General features: G+C 35.2%; 1 protein-coding gene and 1 non-coding gene across 3 annotated transcripts in view; one reads left to right on the top strand and one right to left on the bottom strand.

The window, feature by feature from the left end:
* The window catches only part of LOC105217546 (neuropeptide F receptor), a 128,845-nt gene that overhangs the window by 20,406 nt on the left and 83,639 nt on the right, over nt 1-24,800 (bottom strand). Inside the window, exon 1 of one of the 2 annotated variants that reach the window (XM_054229431.1) lies at nt 21,066-22,153. The exons of the other annotated variant lie outside the window; for it this stretch is intronic. The gene's annotated coding sequence lies outside the window, so the exon portion shown is untranslated. Of the gene's footprint in view, nt 1-21,065; nt 22,154-24,800 lie in introns of those variants that run through there. 2 annotated transcript variants of the gene reach the window in all.
* On the top strand, nt 17,247-17,460 carry LOC114804635 (small nucleolar RNA U3). Its single transcript, XR_003752769.1, has one exon. It is a non-coding gene; the product is annotated as a small nucleolar RNA U3 (small nucleolar RNA).

Here is a 24,800-nt window from a genome sequence, read left to right as displayed (position 1 = left end):
AGCAGTCGAGTAGCCGACAGTGCGAAAGGAAAAACTGGTTTCTTAATTAAAATTTTAATTAATCAATTAATTTGGCTGTGCGAAAAGGCTATTAGCTTAGTAGCTGGAATCCTCGGCTGGAATCTTTCCGTTTCAGCAGCATATCACAGGCGTCAAATCATGCGGCACCCAAACATCAAGCTTTTTTGTGTATCCAGCCTTCAAAATGGTTTGGTGACTAACTCCCATCTCCTGGGCGATGTCACGAAGATGCCACATGCGGTCTAACTCGATGTTTTCCATGATTTGATCGGTATTCGTCGTCAAAGTTCTTCCGCCGGCTGTCTTATCCCTGGTGTCATTTTCACCCCCTCTGAGTCGTCGAAACCATTCCTCCGCAGTTCGAAGTGATAAAGTACCATCCCCCAAAACACCATTAATCTCACGGAACATTTCTCAAGCGGCTTTGCCTTTAACGAAGGAAAACTTTAAAATAGCGCGAATTTCGGCGTTAGTAAACTCCATGTTTCCACGTCTTTAACTGTTTAACGCAATATCCAAACTAATCCTGCATAGCGTCGTTTTAGTAGACCTTTCAAAGATGTATAGTATTGCCAGATACATAGCCGCGAAATTCAAAAGATAAAAAGGCGGAAGGGAGATATTTGCCTAATATCAAAAAGCGATGCTATCATAAAAACTCTTGCAACCACATTTCTGTAATTGCGACGATGTTATAGAATTTGAGATTAAAGCTTAGTGCTAAAAATGCTCTTCAGAGAAGAGCAATTTAAGATCTTTGAAAGTTATTCCAGTTTTGATTAAATTTTTTTTTATGTAATGGGATCTTAATGATATATGTATCAGTCTCTATCTCGAAAAGTTTAAAAATGGGAGGTGTGTTAAAAAAAAGCCGGAAATGGAAGGAAAATTGAAATTCATACTTGACCCTGAAGAAGAATTAAAGTCATAACTTTATTCATTGCTTCCTTTGTCTGTGGCATTCGCTAAGGTTGGACGTGTTTTTATGAGCTTCTTGTTTTTATGAATTCTTGGCAAAAAAAACTGTAACGATGCCACAGCCTCCATATTCGCCAGACGTAGCTCCGTGTGACTTTTACTATGTCTAGAAATAAAGAGTACCTTAAAGAGCCGATGTTCTACAAGCATACGAGAAATCGCGGAAAGAGCCAAAGGCTATCTCAAAAATCGAGTTTAAGAAGTGTTTCAACGATTGGAAGAAGTGCTGTCATGAGTGCATAATATCGAAAACTAAAAGTACCGTTAGGTTAGGTTAGGTTAGGTTGCAAGGCTGTTTCCCAAATGGAAAAACACACGTAGACTTTAAAGTGTAGTCCTTTGTGAAGCCTGGGGGATCCAAAAACAAAATTAGGAGTCGACGAAGCGCCCTGAACCTCCTACAAATCTGCAGAGATTCTTAACCTCTATATTCGCTATTTCGCGAGCATGCTCCAAAAAGTGAGAGCCAAGAAATCTCTTTCTTGATCTCGCAAAGGCGGGACATTCCAGAAGAAATGAAAGAAGAAAGTGATGAGACGATTCCATCTCATCCTCCTCCATGCAGCTTCTACAGCTAGCATCCGGTAAGATTTTTAACCTTACAGCGTGGATCCCAATGGGGCAATGGCCAGTAAGAACCCCGCCGTTACCGTTATTTTTTACCAAATCTAATATAAATTTTTCCAACTTCAATTCATTGAATTTGGTATAAATATATTGGTTTTACAAGAATCTGATTGGACACTCAACTAGGTGTGTTTCGGCACATTTGGAGATTATCATATTTTGTGACCGTTCCGTGTATTCTGTGACGAAATATAAAGAAAACAGTGGGGTCGGTGAGATCGGTAATCTAAAAGCGAAATGGTGAGCTCATCGCGGTAAATAAAGAATATTACGGAACTACCATAAACTGAACTGATCACAGAAAATATATGTATATTAGATGCAGCGGATATGCTATTCTGTGTGGTATGGATATCAGAGATATTTAGTTCAAATTAGAACTAAGATACTACCTATAAGTATTATGGTAAAATTTTTGTTTAAGTATTGTACATTTCCAAGTATATCCGAATATACATATTAGATTGAAAAAAAAAAAACATTCATACGTGTCTCTATGCCACTTCACTTGTATGCTCTTCTACGCCCCATTGACCCCATCATGTCAGATCGTTACTGTCATTTCTATTCAATTTTGTCGCCGCTCCATTGATTTGTTTTATGCAAACGCAATTTCTGCTCTTTTAGACAATTTGCAACATTTGAAGAGGCAAATATTTTGTATTTTCTGATTTTCGTTTTATATTTTTGTAAAGCGTCTGTTGACTTTTTCTGCTTTGCATATTCGCATGCCATTTTGCACAAAGAGAAAAAAACAACCATGTGAGGCAAATGCGCGTTTATGAATATGACATACACACATATGAATATATTAATATTTCAATTTTTTTATTTGTACACACTTGACATTCTGTGACAAGCCACTGAAATGGCCACACAACAAATTTGCAAACAATTTTGATTAAATTTGCAATATGAAAGGCTGCATAACCTGGCATGCAAGTGCGCATGTGTGCGTGTATGTGTTTGTGTTCAACGATTATGTTTGTGGCATGTGCTGGTTTAGTGAAAAATTTGCATAGGCGCCAGCAACGCCACAATAATTTAATTAAAATTTTCAATATTTTTGTGGGCAACGCAAAAAATGCAAATTGCTTGCAATAATTTACTGTGTGAAAGGCTTGATGCTGGCAATTTACCTTAGAGATTAGCTAATCAAAGTGTTTGCATGTGTGATTCGCTTGAAATGAAAATGGCAATAATTTGTGTTTGTTGTAATCTGTGATAGTATTGTCAGTAGCATAAATTCTCATGGCATTTAATTAATTTTACTGACATGCGTAAGATAGCAAATTATCATGTAATTATTATAAATGATTTGGAGAACCACTGTTTTGTCAATCAACTCTCGAACATAAGGAAACAAAAATATGAATTCCTAATTGCATAGCTGTGAAATAATGCAAATTTGAGGCAGACGCATTTCTAAGAATTTGTAAGCGCTTTTGAGTATTTCTTTGGAACAGATTTTAACTTTAAAATTTGAAAAAAGTGATTTCAAATATTCTGAGAATTCTAAGATTTGCATCAAATATAATTTGCATACAGCAGACACTTTATATAAATCACACTCCAAAAATTAAATCCTAAAAATTACAAAATCATGTAATTTCAGTGACATATCTTATAGCCATTTCGCACAGGAGCTAATTGATCAATTAACCGGCCTTTACTCGATTAAAGCGCTGATTTAGATCGATTTACTACTATAGAAAATAAAAACACATTTTTTCTACATTAATTCTCAATTGAATACAAAACAATTAATACTTAATCGAATACAAATCGAGTTGAAACTGGAATGTAAATCTGCGGATAATCGACCACGCTGTAAATTCGGCTGTGTTTATTATGGAAATAGTAATCAGCTGATGAAACTTACCAACTTATGAATACCAAAAACAAAATTTTAACAGCTGATCGTTAATCGAATAGCCTTCTGTGAGAAAAGGAAAAACTTTTATCTCAATCATAATCTTAATGTATTAAATTTATTTGGTTGTGCGAAAAGGTTATTACACATTGTATAAAATTATTATATAAAATAAAAACAACTGGAAAGTCGAAAATCATATAAATATTTAGTATATAAGGTTATAGTGAACCTGGCCCAATTTTACACACTTTTTATAACATATGTGATATAAAGTCTTCTGGGAGCTCCATAATTGTACGGGACGGAATTATTCCACTTTTATTTAAATATCTCAGATGTAATATTTCATTGAAGATTTGTTTGGATACCTACATTTATGCTAGAATTATCTATTGCCAGCGTGGAAACGGATGGGTAGTCCGTGGTCCACTTGCGCTAGAGCGCTGGATACACTGACTTAGAATGAGCTCGCCTAACGCTGCACAACAACCAGCACCTGTGCAGTAGCGAGGTCTTTCTGGCCCGCGGTGGATCGCAAACAGTTCTTACAGCTACTATCGCTTAGGAAGGATCATCTCGTCGTAATCATTGGTGTGCTTACTGGTCATTGTTCAATAGTCACTTGCGGTGAGATTAGGGATCAAGCCAGACGCTAGTTGCCTAATCTGCTGGGAGGAAGGCGAATAGGTATAATCCAAGGACTTACTCCTTCAATGCCCAACATTCGTCAGACTAAAGTTAAAACACCTCAGTAGACACATCTCTAGCAAACCCAGCGAATATTTATAAAAGAGTCCAAGCGCTTTGCGAATCATAAGAGTCTTGGTGAACCGTCAGGATTATTGGGTTGTCACAAAGTACAGTCGGAGCTGACTAAGTGAAACTTGCTGCATTTTCGAAGATCTACTCCTTGACCTAACCTAACCTAATCTATCAACATTTTAAAATATGATTCAACCGAATTAAAACTGTGGCAAATTAGCATCCCAGAGTTATTTAGGATGACTATTTTATAGCGTAATTGGAAGAGATGAAAGGGAATAGCGACTGATATGTTTCAAGATCGTGTTATAAATCAATAAAAACGATTACAAATAAACGAATTTGATTGACCATTTATCTAAAGGCAACAGGGGCGAACCCCCCAAAGTAATTGAATTTTTAAATAATAGAATTTAATTCTACATAGTCATTTGAAAAATTGTAATTTGTTGTTTACAAAGCAATCTTTCTGCCGACGATGTATGAATATGTAAAATAAATGAATACATTAGTCACTAACAGCATTGCCGTTTTGATACAATTGTATCTTTTTTGATACTTTTTTTTCTAAATTTTGTGATTTGATACTTTTTTGTTCACAAACGGCCTATTTTGATACTTTTCTGCTGATAGAATTTAATTTTTTGAAACTATGAAAATGTTAAACTAAAAACAAACCTATTGCATCTGGATAGTATTAAAAAGTTGTGGGAATGTAGGCCAATTAAAAAACCCCGAAAAATATAAACTGGACAGAGACATTTTTTTAATTTGCTTCAAAGTAATGAGTTTGCCTTATAACTCTGTGGCTGCTGAACTGGATTTTTTTAGATTTAGGGGGAATTGTGAGTCGAAAATGGACTTAAAACATCGAGAGCTGCTTTCCAAAATTGAAAACATTTTGCCAAATAAATGCATAAATCTTGACGTTATTGAGATGCAGGTTCGTGTTTTAGAAAAGCAGTGGTCCGCTGATGTAGAAGATCCCGATGATTTCGTTGCTGTATTTAGAATGTGGAAAAGGTTAAAAATCTTTTCTCCATATTATATTTTGTAACTAAAATTTTGAATATATTTTCAGGAACTGGTTAAATCAAACAAAGAGATCCGAAACTCGTTTGGACGCGTTGAATTGTTGCGATGCAAAAATTTTCAAAACAGTACATCGTTTTTTAAAGATTGGAGCACCAATCTCTATATCTGTCGCTTCAAGTGAACGCTCGTTTTCCTCACTTCGCAGTCTTAAAACATATTTAAGAAATACAACTGGAGAAGTACGCCTGAACGGAATGGCTCTCTTGAATATCCATAGAGATATAGACGTGACGGAGGAAGAGATTTTAAATGTTATGGCCCAAAATAAAAGAAGATTAGACTTAAATTTGTGAATAAAATAATGAAACATTGTCTTTTTTACCTAAAACCCCCCCCCCAAATTTTTTTCCTGCGTTCGCCACTGAAAAGCAATATAAAAAATCGAGGTTATTTATAGAATTAGTACAGAGAAAGAAAGTGTTATATTCTCTAACGTCTTGAAACAATTATATTCTTCTGAAATAACTATTCCACTTAAGCTTCTATTAAAAAGGGTTTAGGATAAGTTATCCTAGAGCAATGACCAGAACATTCTTTCTCTCGAATAAAATATATAAAAAGGTTGCGAACAAATTTTTGAATTATGCCAGACTTTTTAGACCTAAAGGGATGACAGTCGGTAATGGAAATGGCTAGAATGACCATTCAATCCCTTAAATAGAATGGAATATATGTTCAATCCTTCAGGTACTTTTTTCCGACTATAATCATATCCTCTGCAATCATCACTTTACAACCATCTTCAAAATACTTTGGAACTTCAGCATACGAAGTGATTATTTCTGAACTTTCTGAATAGATTCTTCTATAAAATAAGAGAAAAATCCTCAGATTTTTCATAAACAGCTCATTTTAGATTTTACTAGAATTTTTAAAAATATAAAAACCTATCTTCTGAAGAATGTTGCTTAGATAAGAATAAATGAAGAGGAAAGCCATGTGAGTAAGGTAAACTATTTTCTCTATGTCGAATCTAGCACTCACTAATTGTTTGTTTATCTCATGCCCACTCTTCTTAAATAGCGAAGGAAGCCTTAAAGGGCACAATTTTTCAATCAGTGGTTACGAGAAGCTACTGGGAGGTAAAATATAAGGTGATGTTAAAAATTCCATCGAAGTTTGGACATTATTAAAGAAAAGGAAAGTAAAAGGATAAAATAGGAATAAGGAAATCATAAAATTTAAAAATTGTATGCAATCAAAGACAACACTTTCATGGACTGCACGGGGATATTTCAAAATTACTTACACATATTGGCACTCTTATTATGAACCCACCACAACCTTCTTACAATTCCCACCTGTAAAAGTCAATTTTTATGCAACAGCAATGGATGATTACAAAATCTTGCTGTGAACACGGATATGTGAATGTGTGTGTGAGTGTGCGAGTGTCAGCGACAAGGGAATAAGTACTGCGAACGCGTATAGAAAACTAATTTCGCACAAATCCAAGGAAATGTAATGAAATGCCAATGGGACACGTAAGACTCGTAAATTTAGCGTAGAGCGCTAAGTAAATTACGAAATTCACGAGCAGCAAAAACACACAGAGAGAGAGACCAAGTTAATAGGAGTAAATGTGTGAATGGGAGTATGAGCAAGTGTAACGGTACACAAGCAGGTGCGTGCTGGGCATATGCGCTATATCCGATTTTATTGTCGCACACTTCGATTTTTTAATGCGCTACTGCCGGCAAATAAGTGCCATGCGATAAATACAGCCTATATATAGCAGATATACATTATATGTAATTACATGCATTTTTACACATACAACAACAACAACAAAAGTTATAAAATTGCCTTTAGTGCAGGTAAAGTGATTGCTATTTCCACGCACACAAAAACAAATGACGATTTTGCTTGCAATGATTCGCTCTATAGCATACTTGGCGGCGCAAAAACTCTGTACGGAACACCTATATTACAATGGTAACATAAAACTGTCTCAACTGTATTAGGTATAAACACAAAAACATCAACAAAAACATATGTTCACGCACAGAAGTGAGGGAGCGCACACAATAGCAGCACATTTACAGTGGCTAGTATTAAAAATGCAACATTGATACCTTTCTGTAACGCTGAAGAATATATCAGGTCTTGAGACTAAATTACAGTCGTAAAAACCTTAAAATAAATAAGTAAATTATATTAAAGGGTTCTTCGTTTGGAACGGTTCGAAGCAGATAGCTCGTTGTAGTCAACTTTTCTGAAAGTATTCGCAGAGGCTCAGCGAGTTCGAGAGTAATTTTTTTAAAATATAATACAATATATATAATTCTTGGACCCCGGGACTAACATAGCTGTTCTTAAATTTGTATATATTTACCAGATCTAAGTAACATATGAGCATAGAGCTCCAAAGCCGACTTAACCTAAAAAAATATGATAGAATTAAACAGTTTATAATATTGCGTTAGAACTCTATCGTCGGACTTGGAATTAAAATCCTTCATGACTCAAGGCCCCGAAATAATTGCAATCGATGTGGAGTTCGATGTGCGGTCTTGGAAGAGTCTGAAACCTAGATCATTTAAATATTAAAAAAATATGGTCTGTCTCAAAAGTCTCAGTCTGGTCTACAAAGATCAAAGAATACCTCGCAACTTCAATTTGAGGATATTTTTCATTAGACTATATTTTAAAGACTCTAAAACCCTATAGATAACTTCGAAATCGACTTAATCTAAAAATTATAAGATAATTTAGTCTATTTAGTCTCGAATACTCATATAGAGATAAGTCTCGCTTTCAAATTCTTCCATCGGACCAGAAATTAAAAGCCTACATGACTCAAGGCTCCAAAAAAATGGTAATAGATATTGAGTTTATTGTCGGGTCTTCGGAGAGTCTGAAACCTGTCCTTTCTAAGGAATAAAAAAGTTAGTCTTCCCCAAAAGTTCCATTCTTGTCTGCAGAAATCAAAAATCAACCTTCCGACTTCGATTTTGATATATTTTCCTTCATTCGACCATATTCTAAATATCAATGTGATCACGACCCCCTAGATAATTCCAAAGTCGACTTAACATAAAAAAATTTTGAGAATTTAGCAGTTTCCAGTCTTACTTGGAAATTTCTCCGTAAGACTTGGAACTAAAATCCTATATGACTCAAGGCCCTGAAATAATTACAATAGACGTGATTTTGTTTATCGCGTATAATAAATGTGGTCTTACTCAAAAGTCCTCTATATATTTATTCTAAATATAAAGACATTCCCGATAAGATTCTCGAGGCTACAACGAGTGAGGAAATATAAGTAACTCAAATCTAAAAAATTATTGGAAAGACATATGTTTGTTCAATGGGATTATTTTAGCTCTCTTAGACTTCAATCAGAATGCTTCTGCGAATCTAGGTTCAGGACCCAATTCTTTAGTGATCTGCTCTAAAGTGTGGAAAATGTCGATTTTATCATCACAAGAAAGAATACTGAATATCCGAATTATTAAATATCCAAATTTTGAAGAACTTGTTTTCTATTCTATCTTCTACCCATCCCAATATAGCTAGAAAAATTGTAAAAGAAAAGAAAGGTAGAACAGTTAAGTCAAGGGAAAATCAAAATTAGTATGCTTGCATTTTTTTTTGCACATCACTGTATTATTTACAAATATGTTTTTTCTAATGCGTTTAGCTTTACCACGTTTGCATAATTTATGTAAAGCATAGTAAAAGCCAATCGCTGGCGAAATGTCAAATCCACACTGCGTTAGCTATAAATATTGAATGCGTGCCAAAGTGGCAAAGAAAGCCGAAAAGGAATGGAAAGCTGAAACAAAGCAATCGTGAAGCGGCGACAAGAACATCGAACTGGTGACAGTTTACACGCAGCACAAAATTGAGGGCAAACACAAAGGGGCAAATGGTAATAATTTAACGCAACTTGGCAACAGCTGCAAGTAATCAGCTCAGTCAACAAATACAACTGCATACATACTCGTACATGTGTAATCATGTGTAGGCTTTTTAATGTATTTTGGTATTGATAAAGCTTTTGAAAAAGGGGGAGCGACCAGCTTTCAATACTTTACGCAAAGTAACTTGTTTGAAACATAGAGTGAGTATGAAATAGAGAGCGCGCTAGACGGTTAAGAAGCTTGAATAGGTGGCTGTTTCATTGTTTTCAATTTTGCGGTGAGGGATCTAGGCAGGTGCTGAGGTTGATCGGGGTTAAGCAGGTTGGATTGCGTGAGTATATAGATTAGTAAAGCGGTATTGAAGTTTTTCGTGTTTTTGTTGGGTATGAAAAGAGCTTAAATGTCATGTCATATAAAGTAGGAAAAAATCGAAGAAAATAGTAAACATGCCATTATGAGACACATTATTATTGAAGCTCCAGTTTATATATCAAGCTTCAAAACTTTCGGTAAAAGAACTGTCTTAACAACTGTTGATTCGTAGAAAACTTTAAATTTTCTTTTCCAGCTGATCTTCGAAATCGAAAACAGTTGTTAACAATTCTTCTACTTCAACTATAAGTAAGAAATAATCTTTAGATTTAGAAGAATGTATATTTTATAAACTGAACAATGTAAAAAACGTTCGAAGTTATAGTCCATATAACAGATTATTATTTCTTCTTCAAGTACACAAGTCTTAGCTTTTCATTTACTAAATTATACTAGAGTTAAGAGGTAACTAGTGATCCTTTAAACATATTTTTAATTATTATTTATCCCTTTGATTAATGGTATAGAACCAAAAAGGGATGTTCGATTTTTTAACACTCTTAGAACATTAAATGGATATATTTTAGAAGATAACTCTAATTATGTGATCCAAGGAAACCAACTGAAACTAATAAGTCATTAAAATCTTAAAAATTTTACGCCACAGCCTTTGAAAATATATCCATTCCTAAACCGAAGGCAGAGTTCTGGTGGCAATTTCCGATTGTAAGTGATTTTTGTTTAAGAACATAGAAATGAAAATAGAATATCACATATATTGGGTTTCACATATATTGGGTTTGCGGTGTAACTTTTTTTCGGAGCTGTTGGGTCGAGTTCCCTTAACAAATCTAAGGCAGTCTATTCTATGAATCCGAAACTTAATCGAATTTACAACCAGGGAAGTGTCTCCCGGCTTCTTTCATAAAGTATTGTCAAATCATATCGTCTTTGGCTTTCGATTTTCCAATTTGTCCAGGATTCAGATCCAATTCATTAGTACTTAGGCTTGAAATTTTACATCTAGAGAGACGTAGATATATTCCAGAGAAGGACAAACGAAATTAAAACAAGTAAGGAAAGACTAAGTTCGGGTGCAACTGAACATTTTATACTCACGCAATTTATCAATATAGTTTTATTAATATAAGACACATTTAGACATTAGAATAACGAAAATCATCATATATAGTATATGAGGGCTGAGTTAATTCCTAAACCGATTTCACTCATTTTCACCACCATCATATATTATATCCAAGATTATATGCTCACTTAATTTAGCTAAGACATTTCACATATTAACCGATCGTATTTTTAAAAAACCTATAATTAGGTGTATGGGAGCTAGAGGAAATTATAACCCGATTTTAACTATTTTTGGCACACAGACACATCATGATAAGAAAAATATTCTGTCCGATTTTGCCCATTTTCCACACATCAGGATGTTAAGAAAATATTATATACCAAATTTCATTGAAATCGGTCGAGTAGTTCCTGAGCTATGATTTTTGCCCCTAAGTGGTTTAGTTCTCTTAGCAACTTTTGTTGCGAGAGTATAACAAATACTACTTGCTGAACTGCATAGTTGTCCCACAGATTTGGAGCGTCTTTGTTAGCAGCTTAGACTGTAAGTGGATTGCTTCCCTAATTGTCACGAATGAATACAGTCTTCTCTACGAATTAAACCAGCTACTGATGCGATTAACCAGTCAGATGCTTCATCATAATTGCTTCTTTATTAATATAACTATAGGAGAGAAAGAGAGAGATTTAGTTATGCATAATATGTCGGGTTGAAACAGCTTGACCTCCATTGCTACGCCATTAGTCTAAATATAAATTGTCTTCTCATTCGAGTCTTCCCTAACTGTGATTACAATTTGTTGGTTCCTGCTTGAATTTGTTAACCATGTAGGAACCATGTGAGATATAAAACACCATTATCTATCACTCGGCCTGTTTTTGAAGTTGTCGCGTAAGCTGATGTGAGATTGTCGTTTAAACATTACGGACAACTCTCTTTTACTCTGACGGTCCCGACTTTAAACATTTAATTCTCTTTTTTTTTATAATATTGGTCGTCGCTAGCTAGTACTTTTGACTATCTTTCTGGCAGTATGCGTATTCCGTGCAAATGTCGAGCATTCAGCTCAAAAACTGATATTTTCAGTTGAGAATAAGTTTGGGATGCAAACAGATCTCTACAAATATTTTGTTGGGTAAATGTTGACACAAATGTCCATGATCGATATAAAACGATTTAATCGACCAGTGCTTGACCCTAGAGATATCTATTGGAAAACGGCGAAAGCAAAGTTGTAGACCTAATAGTTCCAGTAGCTCTCCTTTACGCTGACCTACCCGAGAAAGACTTTAAACATTTAATTATAGCTCCCACACACCACTTGACGAATATTTTGGTTGCAGAGTACTGAAATGTTTACTGAAGCTCAACCCACACCGGATTAGTCAAGGCGTCTTTTCTTGTCTGATACGACAACAGCCTATAGTTTCATATGTGACAAATCACACTGAACAATACGTGGTGTGGGTTAGAGCAAAATACGCCTTTGTGTCTCATTAGTCAAAGACGTTTTTAACTAATCCAGTGTGGATTAAACCTAATACTCTATTGGTTTAATTAGGCCTAAAACGACTTCGTGTAGTTCATATGAGAGCTTGGGCGGAGAATAATTTTTTTGGAAACAGCAATACCTCAAGCTCTTCGAAATGATCTTCTTTTGTATCATTAGCGTATATGAATAATACAAGATGGTGCTTTGGGTTGGAAGGTAAAGCAAGACTCAGGATGGTTCCTTCCCAAGACAGACGCTACTATGTAACCGAAAATAGGCGGATTTATATTCAACGACGCATGACCTCTTAAAGAGTATTTCACAAAGACTCCTTAGATAAAATATTTTAGAAAATTACTAGTGGGGCAACAACAATTAAGAGTCTTACAACAACACAAACAACAATAATGAGATTTACTAGCTGCCTAGTTTATCTGTTGGTTTTTGGGTGAATGACAACTCTCTAGATACATATTAAAATAGTTATGAATTTATTTGACTCAAACGTCAAAAGCAAGTGCGTGGGCTTACACAAATCTCAATTTCTACACACTTTGATGTTGTCTGCTCTTTTAACAAACTAACAGACTAATAATATCAAATCAATTACTGATTTATTATGGATCTAACGAAATATATTTATGTGCACAACTAATAAAATAAGAAATGAAAAAAAGAATGTGTTGCCAATAAATGCAGAGCAGTATGTGAGGCGGTTAGAGATCAAAAACAATGATTCATTGAACCACTCAAACGCAAATGTTTGGTCATCGATCAAGAAGAACACATTTATTGCTTACGCAAACACTTGGCATTTGGCGAGAGAGAGCTTGCGTTTGCTTTTTAGACAATGTTTGAATGCAGCAATGTATTTGGATTCACAATCATTTTCGCATTTCTGCCAACAGCAAGATGTCTCGCCATTTATTCGCTAATGCCAACATGAATTCATGCCACGCAAAGTGCTTGTACTCACAAACTAATTGTGTGCGTATGTGTGTTTGTATGTATGTGCTGTGCTTATTTGCAGTATGAATAATTAATTATATGCAAACACATGTTACCACAGACAGCAATCGAATGAAATACTGAATCAACACCCACGCAAAAAGGGTTGGTTTCCAGCGACAGCATATGCATATATTCGCATACAACTAAAGTCATGTACGTCTGTATGTATGTATGTAAGTATGTATGTATGTATGTATATGTGTTAGCATATGTGTTAGTATGAAATTCATGCGAAAATATGCAGCGCATAGCGAAAACGTGCTTGCATGCATAATTTTCACTGCAGACTACGCTGACTAAATATCAAACTAACAAGCTAACAAAACGGCGACTACTGTGCAAATACACAGACAGACATACATATATACATACACACTGAAACACATGAATAATCATCAAGCATACTCCCACATGCACACACATACATATATCAATTTGCCGCGACTTGCCATCAATCGATTAGAAAAATTGTGTCTTTTGATAATGGAAATTCGATCGATATCTGCGATATGTACATATGATGAATCTATACATACATACGAACAATATGAATATAGTATATCACAATGCTACGTACATTCTTGTTTTTATGCCTACATACTCGTACATCGCTTTGGGTCTGTAATCGCACAATTAACTGAAATTACAGTTATGTTCCGAGTTGCTTTTGTAATTGTTCGGTCAATATGCTGGGGATTTGTGTAGCAAATAGTCTGCTGAATACAAAACGTGCACTGAAGAATTGACAAAACATTTTTTGTGGCGAAATACAGACATATATACATTTGTATACAAAAAATAGAGAAGCAATATATGGAATATCTTTTTATGGAAAAACGTGTTATGAAATGGAGGAGAGTCTCATAAAACATAAAGAAATATGAAAAAAAAAGATATATTCTGCCTTTTAAGCCGCCGTTTAACAGAACACTACTAACTAACTCAGAAACCACAGACCATACTGAAAGCAATATAAATTTAGAAGTTGAAAATCATCATCTTTCATTAGAATATCTTTAAAACGCATCTAAACAAAGGTACAACTCTTCATAAGCTAGCCGAGCAGATAACACATCGAATACCGCACGACCAAAGACGCCATAGGGCGCTATTTATCTTACATATCTTATAACTGTATCCATATTGCTGGAAACTCCTTCTAACTTATCTTTACCAAGCTCCCATTGAACCGATCCATCGAAATTTTGTCTAATTTGTCTAAAACCACAATCTGTTGACTTATAGTTAAATGGATATGAAAACAGTGTGATATGGTCTCTCAGAAATATGTCTGTACTAAATATAGACGAACTGAAATAATATATATTAGAAATCATTAAAAAACTTACTGAAGACTCCTCATAATTGGACTTAATTATCCGAAAACACGAAAAATAGTCACTTATTAAACAGTTCGTGAATTAGGTGGCGCTAAAATTGCTCGAAGACCATTAAAGCCATTATTTATACCTTAGATTATATTATATTACAATTGAGGTTTTGATCATATATTTGATCTATCGTGTCTATGATCTATTGTTAAAAAGTTCTAAAAGAGTGTACGGGAACAAATAAGGCAATGCCATCCCTTGGAGGATACATTATAGAGGTGTCTAAATTGTAATATACGCCAATTATATGCCCATTCTGTTGTACAGGTACCTTAATCAGCCATATTCGAAATATACAGCTATATTTGCTCAATTTGTCCCTCGAGAGATTATTTTCTATATAAAATGACATTTTCTCTTTGAGCTTGTTGACTGAGAGTTTGAATACAGCAGATTGTCCTTTTCACATTTCATTGTTTCAGATTTTTTTCCTCACAGTACTAGCTAATTAAGTTCATAGATTAGCTCACTCAATCAATATTATAGTATCAATTTCGATCGATCACAATAAGTTCGATAGAACTTGAACTGAACAGAATACTGCAATTACATTATGCATGGTAGAATGTAGATTAATAACCTATTTCCATTATAGCCTTTTCGCAGAGCCAAATTAATTTAATACATTAATTGCGTTTTTAGACAGCCAAATTTATTGCTCAATTAAAATTTTTATTGAGAAACCCTTTTTGGCCTTTTATACTGCCGGTTACTCAATAATCGATCAGCTGTTATACATTTTTGTTTTTGCTTTTCATAAGAAGTTGGTAAGTTTCATCAGCTGATTCATATTTTTTTTAGCAGCGACATCTACCGAAGCTTTATTTTATCAAAAAATACAGCCAATCACAGACAAAGAACGTATATCGTACGGCTTTGTCGCAGAGTTGCATTTGATTTTCAAGTCGGTTCAAATTCAATTAAAAATAAATATATATTTTATTTTATACGGTAAATCGATCTTAATATGCGTTTTAATCGAGCAGAGGCCGGTTAATTGATCCTAATTGATCCTGTCTAAAAACGCTACAAGACTATAATTGAGAAAACAGGTTTTGTCTTTCGCACATAATTATACAATTACCCGTAGAGTTTTTTTTATCAATAAACACAGCCAACTTTACAGCGTGGACGACAACCTGCAGAGTTGCATTCCAATTCAATTCAATTTGCATTTGATTAAAAATTAATGTAGAAAAATAAGATTTTTATTTTGTATGCTAAATCGATCTAAATCAGCGCTTTAATCGAGAAAAATCCAGTTAATTGAACAATTAACTTTTGAGCGAAAAGGCTATGATATTTGGTCATATGTCAATGAATTATTCCAGGATCAATGTTTTGTCACTTATTACTGCAACTATTATGATTAAAGCCAAATACCAATAGTATATGAGTGCTCTATATTACTCTGTCTTGACCTTCATACCTCGCTCATATCTTTACTAAATTTTTAGCAATATAGACGTAATTAATGATTTAAATGTAAGACCTTACCCTATATATTAGTGTTTTAAATATATATAGGGTAAGGTCGCTTTCGAGGAAATTTGTTCGTTGTTGTATTATTGAATTGCTGTCACAAGTCAGTGGTCAACTACCACAAGTCAATGAGTCAAATCACTTATTTAAGACATTTATACTACGTGGTTACTTATATAATCTACTTTGAAATTCTTAACTTGAAATTGTATGCAAATTTTAATAGTTTGAGAAGCCCAACCAAATTGCTTGCCATTTTTGGTTTTCGAATGTTCGCCGACTACATATCTGCACTGGTGGTTAAGTGAAATAACTATGCAAAGCAACTCTGTTATTACTGTCAACGGCAGTTAAGCCAAATTTCGCCGATAATTGCAAATCTTTTAAGTTTAATTGAAATTACTTAAGTACCAAAGCTGGGTCTGTGCCTCAACGCAACACTACAATCGACTACATAGTGATTATTATACGAAACTCATTACGCTAAGAAGATTTCGACGTAAACTTTTGCGCCACAGCTGTATGGTTGCGTTTAAAGTTAAGTAATTTTCGTCGTAATATTTGCAAAATAAACTTTTAATGCATTGCACGTACTTATATACGATGAGTGTAGGCTGAGCACTAAACAGAAATCGATTACAGTGAAATGATGGAAAGTAGTTATAAAAGACGCTGTGGATATAATTTTAAGAGGCTCAATATGTTTAAGAACTGCTGTCTTGTTCTCTTGAAATTTACATATGAAAGCAACAACAAAATGATTATATTCAATTCAGTACAAGTCACTATCTGGAAACAGTTCAAAATGGTATTCCATCTCTACTTAATTTATGCCAGTATATGAGACTTATACCAGTTGTTGTTCGATTCATCATTTAGCAGTACTCTTTGGTAATTTTTGAAGTTATACTTCTTATACGACTTCGGAAAAGGTTGCGATAATTGTTTAACGCTTCAGTGGAGAGGGAATAGCGTTGAACAATTAACACGAGAGAGAGAGAGTGAATGAGAGTAAAGCAGAGAACTTAAAGCACTTGCCATGCTTATGCTATTTGAGCAATTCTTGTTTTTGTAGAACAATGTGTAAATTTTTGGTTTGTGACAAAATCACATGTGTACGCACATGTATGATAGCATGCTTGCGCATTAGTTTTCTTTCGTTTCTGTTTCATTTCTGCGAATTCTCAACTATTTTGTGTGACTTTTGGTTGAAATACTCTGCGTTGGCCGTTGAAAAGTTACGACTATACTTCACAGGATCATTTCTGTAGTCAGTCTTCATTTACTTTCTTTGCAAATCGGAAGTATTAGCACCCGCGATGAGGAGGTATATCGTTTTATCTGACAACGTGAGGTTTATGAACTTCATTTCTAATTTTGTCTTGTGGCATATTAGAAATGATTTTTCTTCGATGATCGCTCGGTTACAATGGATAAAACGACTGCTGAGTGGTGATTGTAATGAATACATTCCAAGGTTTTATACAAATAATTATATTACTGTTGTCAACTGCAGGTTCGCAAGCTTTTGCAGATATTATCGGAGAACCAGTAGAGTATAGCGAACAACCGATACTCCTTGCGGGAGATTTCAATGTAAATTTCTCATTGCCAGAAGCTGAACCACTACTGGCATTCCTTAGAGAGAAATTTTCATTAGAAATGATCAATGGAAGAAATGATCCTACTACAAAAGGAGGTACGACTATTGATGCGGTATTCGCGAGAAATATAGATAAAATAGATGTAAGACATTTCATATCGTATTTTAGTTATCATAATCCAATTGTAAATATTATAGATATCAATCCGTCAGAATCCAGAAATGATAATTGATTTAGACTTTGCTTTATAAAATGTGCATAATAAATTTATAAAATGTGAATTCAAGAAAGTGTTTTTATCCTTTCCCTCTCGCTAGTTTTCTTTCATACAAAATGATATGCATTTCTTGGAATATTACTAAGAAGTATAACTTCTTCCGCGCGTAGGGACTCCAAGCACCAGTTTTTTTCTTTTAAAGGCAACAACAAAGTTATCCACTTAAAAAAGGTATATGGCAACATGTAGATACCTTATTAAAGAAAGTATAACTATCTTTCTTCTATTATGCCAGTTTATGCAACTTATACCAGTTGTTGTTCGATTCACAACTACGATACTCAGTTAAAATTGGATAAGATTGTATAAGCTCTTCTCGTTTGAATTGATTATACCAGTTTATGCGGTTTATACCAGTTGTTGTTCGATTCACCAATCACTAAAAGTTAGACAAACGGAAGTTGTAATTGAAAGACTTTAATTACAGTGTTGGGAAATAACTTTCCACACAAATATTGTTGCTGAAATCTCTCTTCAGATTTTCACAAAAATTAATTTGAGTTACAGTGATTTGCGACCACCGTATTACGTACCCTGAATATCTAAAAATAATTCCTGTCTTTATATGTATATATGTACATATATATGTTGTACGTTTGCTGAGTTGATCTAAACTTGTTGAACTCACAAACTTTTGCGTAAGAAAACTTCATCAAACAACTATTCAATCAATAGTTTAGTGACAAATAAATAGTTCGCCATGAAAGTGAACACTTTATTAGCAGTCAATTGGGTCACAAAATTTTCATTGGCTGACAGACAGATAGGAAGTGCCAAAGGCAAGACAACTCTCGAAGCAGAAGGATTGACACTTTCTGACTTGTTGTATAACTTTTGCTAAATAATTTATAAGTTTCATCTGTCTATACTATATATTCTCAAATACGAGTATATACAGACAAACATACTAATGCAGATTTATGTAGCGAGTTTTGGCAAAAGTTTATTCATGACAGTCACAACATTGTTACTGGTTTTGGTAAAAGTTTCTTCTTTGTTTGTTTCGCCCTAAAAAGTAGCAGCCGAATAACGGATATTGTGTTTATGTATAATGTGTATATATATTTGTATATGAGCGTCTAAACATATGGATGACATGAAACTGTAGAACAGCAATTTGACAGCTGCCAATAGAATCCGTCTTTTACTTTATTCGCGTAATAAACATGTCAAAAGTGGAGTTAGAAATCATTAAAATCTTGTAACTAATAAGTAGAAAATACAGAACCCTAAGGGGTCTCAATTTAAAAAATCTCTTATATAAATGTGATAGTCTTCAAAAGCAGTAACCTCTAGATCTTCTTCCATTTTCGAAATTTAATTATTATACTTAAATTTAGGTAGTAGATGTTTAACGGTTTGAATGCGTAGATTGATTCGGGTCCATAAACTCGCAGTACCTGAGTGGTCACGGCTGTTTTAGAGAGTTTTAGAGAATACCTATACACATATGGACATGAAGTTGGGACTGACAGTTCTTCCTGTGGCAATGAAAGGGAAAATGCTAAACACATATTTTTCGAGTATGCGTGATATTAAGGAGAAAGAACCGAACTGGAGATACTTATAGGTGAGCGTCTAACGCCAGCAAATATGGAACCGTATTTGTTTCGATCTCTGCAGATGGAGTGAGAGAGCGCTAATAGAGCTGAGAAGGAAGGAGTGGCAAAGGAAAAAAGAGAGGGACAGTAGAGATCCGAAATGGAGGAATGCAGAGCTAATTCACTGACTATATGCCAAACGTTGGCCCTGTACGGATATACTAAATGCTTTAGGCGATGGAGTTAAGCGTTTAGTATGTAGGCGTCCTATCTCGCAAGTCTTGCATAGTAAAAAAAACTAGCTGGGCTTAATGCCGAACGAAGTGCATTCTGAGCGAATAGGATGAATCGTGTGTAATATGACGTTATCTTTTAGAAGAACCTCTCCCCGACAACAAGAAAAAAAAACAAAGAAAAACTGGAGTTTAAGCATGAACTAAGTGCTGTGCTTATTAAACACTACTTACGAAAACCGAGGTCACGTAAAAAAGCTTTCTTAACTAGCCATTTAAACAGGAGCGCATCGCCAAGACGATATATTTTTCTTTTGCAACGTAAATTAAGATGAATGGAGAATACTTTGATATATATGAATGTCATATAGACAAGATTATCCTAAATGATATACCTTAAGAGTTCTTGATTATGTCGAAATTTCAAACCCGTAATTTACATATTGCAACTGACGAAATTTCGAAACTTTGTAGTTCTAGGAAGATTCTAACAACTATTGTACATTCTTCTGCGTTAAAAGTCGACATCAGATCCGATAATATTTCACAACATCTCTATCATTGACTTTCTCTCTCTCTCTCTCTGATATCGATAACTAATGTCAATTGATATAATTTCTGTTCCGTTCTGTAATAGGGTCTGGCTTATATAACTCATATTTCAATTTAATCGTCAAGTTCTTGTCTAGATTTCGAAATTTGGATTCATACACATATATAATAGTTAGACACATTATTTTATAGGCCTTACATCTCCATATCATTTCGGATACGAAACTGGAAACTGCAAGTTAACCTTAAGGTTCTGGTCTAAGAAAAAAGAAGCAACCTCCCAACTCCCAACAACTCTTCGACGTTGTTACAACAAAAGTCACGTCTATACATGATAGATCTATACTTTGAAAGTACCGAAAATGTCAACCAAGCGATCTTATAATCGGGTTCTAACGTCGATTATATAATTAATATTGAATTCGAGATACAGTCAATAATTAGTATTATAATGTTCTTCGGAATGGTTACTTTAATTTAGAATATACTTAGAAGGAATTGTAATTCCCTGATGGGTAAATTTATACCTAAGACGCGCTCCGTATACCTCTGTGAGTGTAAAACCAACCCAAATTATTTGGTGGTATTATTATTGCTGTGATTTTTGTACCAATACTGACACTGAAAAGGGTTGACTCGGGTTTTATCCGAAGTGTTGCTTATAAAATGGCATCCAAGACGCACACCAGTTGTTAGGTGACAAACTATACCACACATTAAAGGATGCTGTAAATTCTTTAGTATTATTATGGCTCATATTATATTTCTCAGAATTCAAAAGAGAGTACAGTAAATAATGTCATAAAATATGTTTTATTCAAATTAGTACGGCATAAAAATATCTGTACCCACCTTTTTTATGAAGAAAAGCCCTTGTATACCGAATTGGTTGCAACTACATAGCGGTCTCCTCTAGCGAATTATGTCTTACAATTTTTTTTAAATTTTGCTGCCTAAAGTCACTGCAGCTACTTTGGGACCACTAACGATTTCACACCCAAAGTGTTTATTTTTTGTTTTTTTCTCTGCTTGTCAAAGAGAAATATTTTCACATGCACATAATTACTGACACTTTACGACAGCGCGACGACACCATTTTATAGGCGATTTTATTATGATGTTATGTACAAATATTTTCATTCGCCAATTTTACATTTTATAGCCAAATGCAAGCAATAAAATTTACGCGCATGGACTTTCCGTCCCACGACTACTTTAGAGTCAACGAAATTTATGCTTGCACGCGCACGCTGCCTAAGACACCCGGAGTGCTGATGCTGCTGGTGCTTGGCAAAGGACTCGGGGGGGGAAGGACTTACACACACAGTAACACGCGAAAGCTATGCCAGTGTTGTAACTGTAATGTTGTTGTTGTTGCTTAGCAATATGCAAAGCACAGTGGTAGTAGTAGTAGTAAAGCAGCCTTCTTTGCTAGCTTTCAACACTTGAGCACGTCGCGGCACTTAAAACTGGCACATTTGCTGCGTTGAAAGTAGGAGCCACATAAAAATCATAACAAAACAGCTGCACAAAAATTCAAAGTTGACAGCAGTGACAATAAGCTGGAAATTAAATAAAACCGCTTGCGAACAACAACAATGAGCTAAACACTTTTGGAAGTTGTTTGCCTTGCCTTGCTTGGGTTTATGGCATTAAAGTACGCACGATTTTTTTTTATGCCACAATGGTAGTTACACGCACACACGAAATGCTTGCACTTCAATATTTATATTTTATTATTCAAAAATATTTTTTAGTATTTTCTTGTAGTTTTGAAGCACCTCACTTGCAAGTATTTAAATTCAATTTAATAACAATTTTTTTTATTTTTTTCTTCACTCTTAAAATGTATGATTAGCAGAAAAAAAACACTTTTATTCAGCACTCAAAATGCATTTTATTCTGAAAAAATTCCGTTAACAGCAACCGTCACCGTCAATGTGTCGAAGGCAACTGAATTGTAGGCGACGCACAGCGCAAGTTCTAACATGTTTGGCAAACGACAACAGTGGCAGCAGCAATAACAGCGACTGCGAGGTAAATGCTTATAGGCGACGCAACAGCACCACTTCAATGCACAGTGGTGAGAAAAATGTTAACTGAACAGTGTAGAGCAGTGAAAGCAGCGAATGTTAATCGACATTTTATTGAGTGGGTCTGATTTTCTCAATTTCCACTACAATTTACAGCAAACGCATTTACCTTTATCAGCGTTTACTCAATGACAGCATTTTAACAGAGAAAATTGCGATTGCAGGTGTTAACAGCAGACTATTTACAGTACCACTTCTTAGCAGCAGCAGCCCTTCTATATTTTTATATGTATATGTGTTAAAGAATGGTTCGTTGGTAATAACAGGGCACAGTTTGGCCTTGATTTGCACTTATTGAAGGCCAATTAAATAGCCCAATAATATTGTTTATATTAGAGCATACAGCGCGGCATAATGTGGTATACTATGTGATAAAAGGTTTGAAAATTAAAATATCTACAGAGAAATATTTGCTAAGCTGAGCATCAAGCAGGCTAAGCTTATTGGAACTAGGCGAATAACATATAAATCGAACTAAAGTGAATAAAAACGTAATGGAACCTTATTGTAATCGTCACTATTAGGTGAATAGGAGCATAGAAAGGAGACACAAAGTTAAAAAAAAAAATTAAAGAAGAGCCTACTTTGGTATACTTTTAAGAATTTATAGAATAATAAAACTGCGTTGCTTTCTTTAACAGACATAGAAATAGAGCAAAATATGAAAAGAATCCGTTTATTAAATCGTTAAGCGCTTCACCGCAGTGCAGAGGCTTAGTCGATACTCAATTATTGTTCTGTCAGTCAGACTAAACATCTAGCTGGTGGGATAAACTGTCTTATTGATAGATTTGTTATTGCTTCGGTTGTTGTCTAACTCCCCGATTTGGAAAGTAATTGTAGCCTTATCGTCTTATAAAGTTCTGTCACGGCGGATCTTATAGACGTGCTATTGAAACAACACTGCTGCAGCTGGAGTTAAAAGTTTATAAGAAGGTATATTTTTCTCCATTATCGCTCTGTATTCCAGATTCTCATATTGTGAGGCCCCCAAGTAGCGAAGTCGTTGCCTTGACAATGCAGGGCAGGTGCACAAGAGATCCTTCATTGTTTCTATTACACCTTGCTCTTGACATTTCCTGCAGTCATCTCGATCCATAAGTCCCATTTGGTAGGCATGTGTCACCACCAGACAGTGCCCTGTGAGTATTCCCACCAAACTCCTACAGTCCCTTCTATCGAGTGACAGTATGGGTTTGGTGTACTTCTGGTCTACCGTTTTACATATAACGCAAAATTGACGGGGAATGGACGCACAACTGTGAGGACTCATTAGAGGACCTTGTCAGCGTGCACTTCCCAGGCTGTAAGAATACAGTCTCTCCTGAGTGTGTAGAGGAATGGCCTAGGAACTTTCTTGAACAAATTATCACGGATGACAAGATTGAATGGGCAATTCGCTCGTTCAGCCCATTCAAATCCCCAGGTAAGGATGGAGTCATCCCAACCATGCTACAAAACATACCACGGTTGGTTGTGCCGTGGTTAAAAACGATTTTTAGAGGATGCCTAAGGTTCGGGTATGTGCCGCACTCGTGGAGAGAGGCTAGGGTAGTGTTCATTCCAAAGGCAGGTAAGAACAACCTAACCTACTCAAAGGAGTTTAGGCCCATAACTTTAGCGATTTTACACCCCGGTATATTTGTCCAACGTGTTAGGATTTTCCTTGTCATGCCCCTGTCCAGATCATCGCACAGACAGTGCATGGGTTTGCCAATGTCGGTCGCGTTTCCAGAAGACAGTTTTACACCGTTCTTCGTAATTTCATCCACAATCTCGTTGCCTTCAATGCCTTTATTTATCCAAGTTCACTCGGAATCTTCTTTCCCAGTTCATGAGTGGGGTCAAGTAGTCGGTACTTGTCAAACCGTCCCCACCTGCTGTGCCCAAAAGTTCTGTACGTAAATTCTCCTCCCTCCAGTAGACGCCCCGTAGATTTTGCCGTATAGGTTTCGGCAAAGAGATCTATCCGTAGGGGTGGTGCTTAGAGCTCCCGTTATACAGAGTGCTGGGAGTCGCTGAACCCTATCCATTGGCTTTCGGTAAGTTGATTTCTTTTTTGGGATAAGTCAAGAATGAATGTTCAAAAAAACAAATATGTATTTGTGAAACTGACCTCCCTATTGCGAGTGCTGACTGGCAGTAGAATAGACTCCAGGCGATTGAGGCGATTATATTTTATTTTGCTATTGTGTAACTTGATCGACAAATTTAAAAAAATTTAAAAAAAACTGCAGTCGACAAGCGCTCAGTATTTCATTATCTACTGCCAGTCGACACTCGCAATAGGGGTGTAATTATCTATACAGGATGAAGGCTATTGGAATGAGTTGGAAGCTGTATAACATTAAAAACAAACTAAGATGAACAAATCACTATTATGTATGTAGGTATACAGGAAGGAGACACAAAGTTACACATAATAAAGAAAGCCGAGCAACAGCTCTTTCGACCTTGGTGTTCTCTTGAGAAGTCAACGAAGCCTGTAACTAGC

Source organism: Zeugodacus cucurbitae, chromosome 4, assembly GCF_028554725.1.
Source record: "Zeugodacus cucurbitae isolate PBARC_wt_2022May chromosome 4, idZeuCucr1.2, whole genome shotgun sequence".
Classification (NCBI taxonomy): domain Eukaryota; kingdom Metazoa; phylum Arthropoda; class Insecta; order Diptera; family Tephritidae; genus Zeugodacus; species Zeugodacus cucurbitae.
This window is presented reverse-complemented; position numbering and strand designations above follow the sequence as displayed.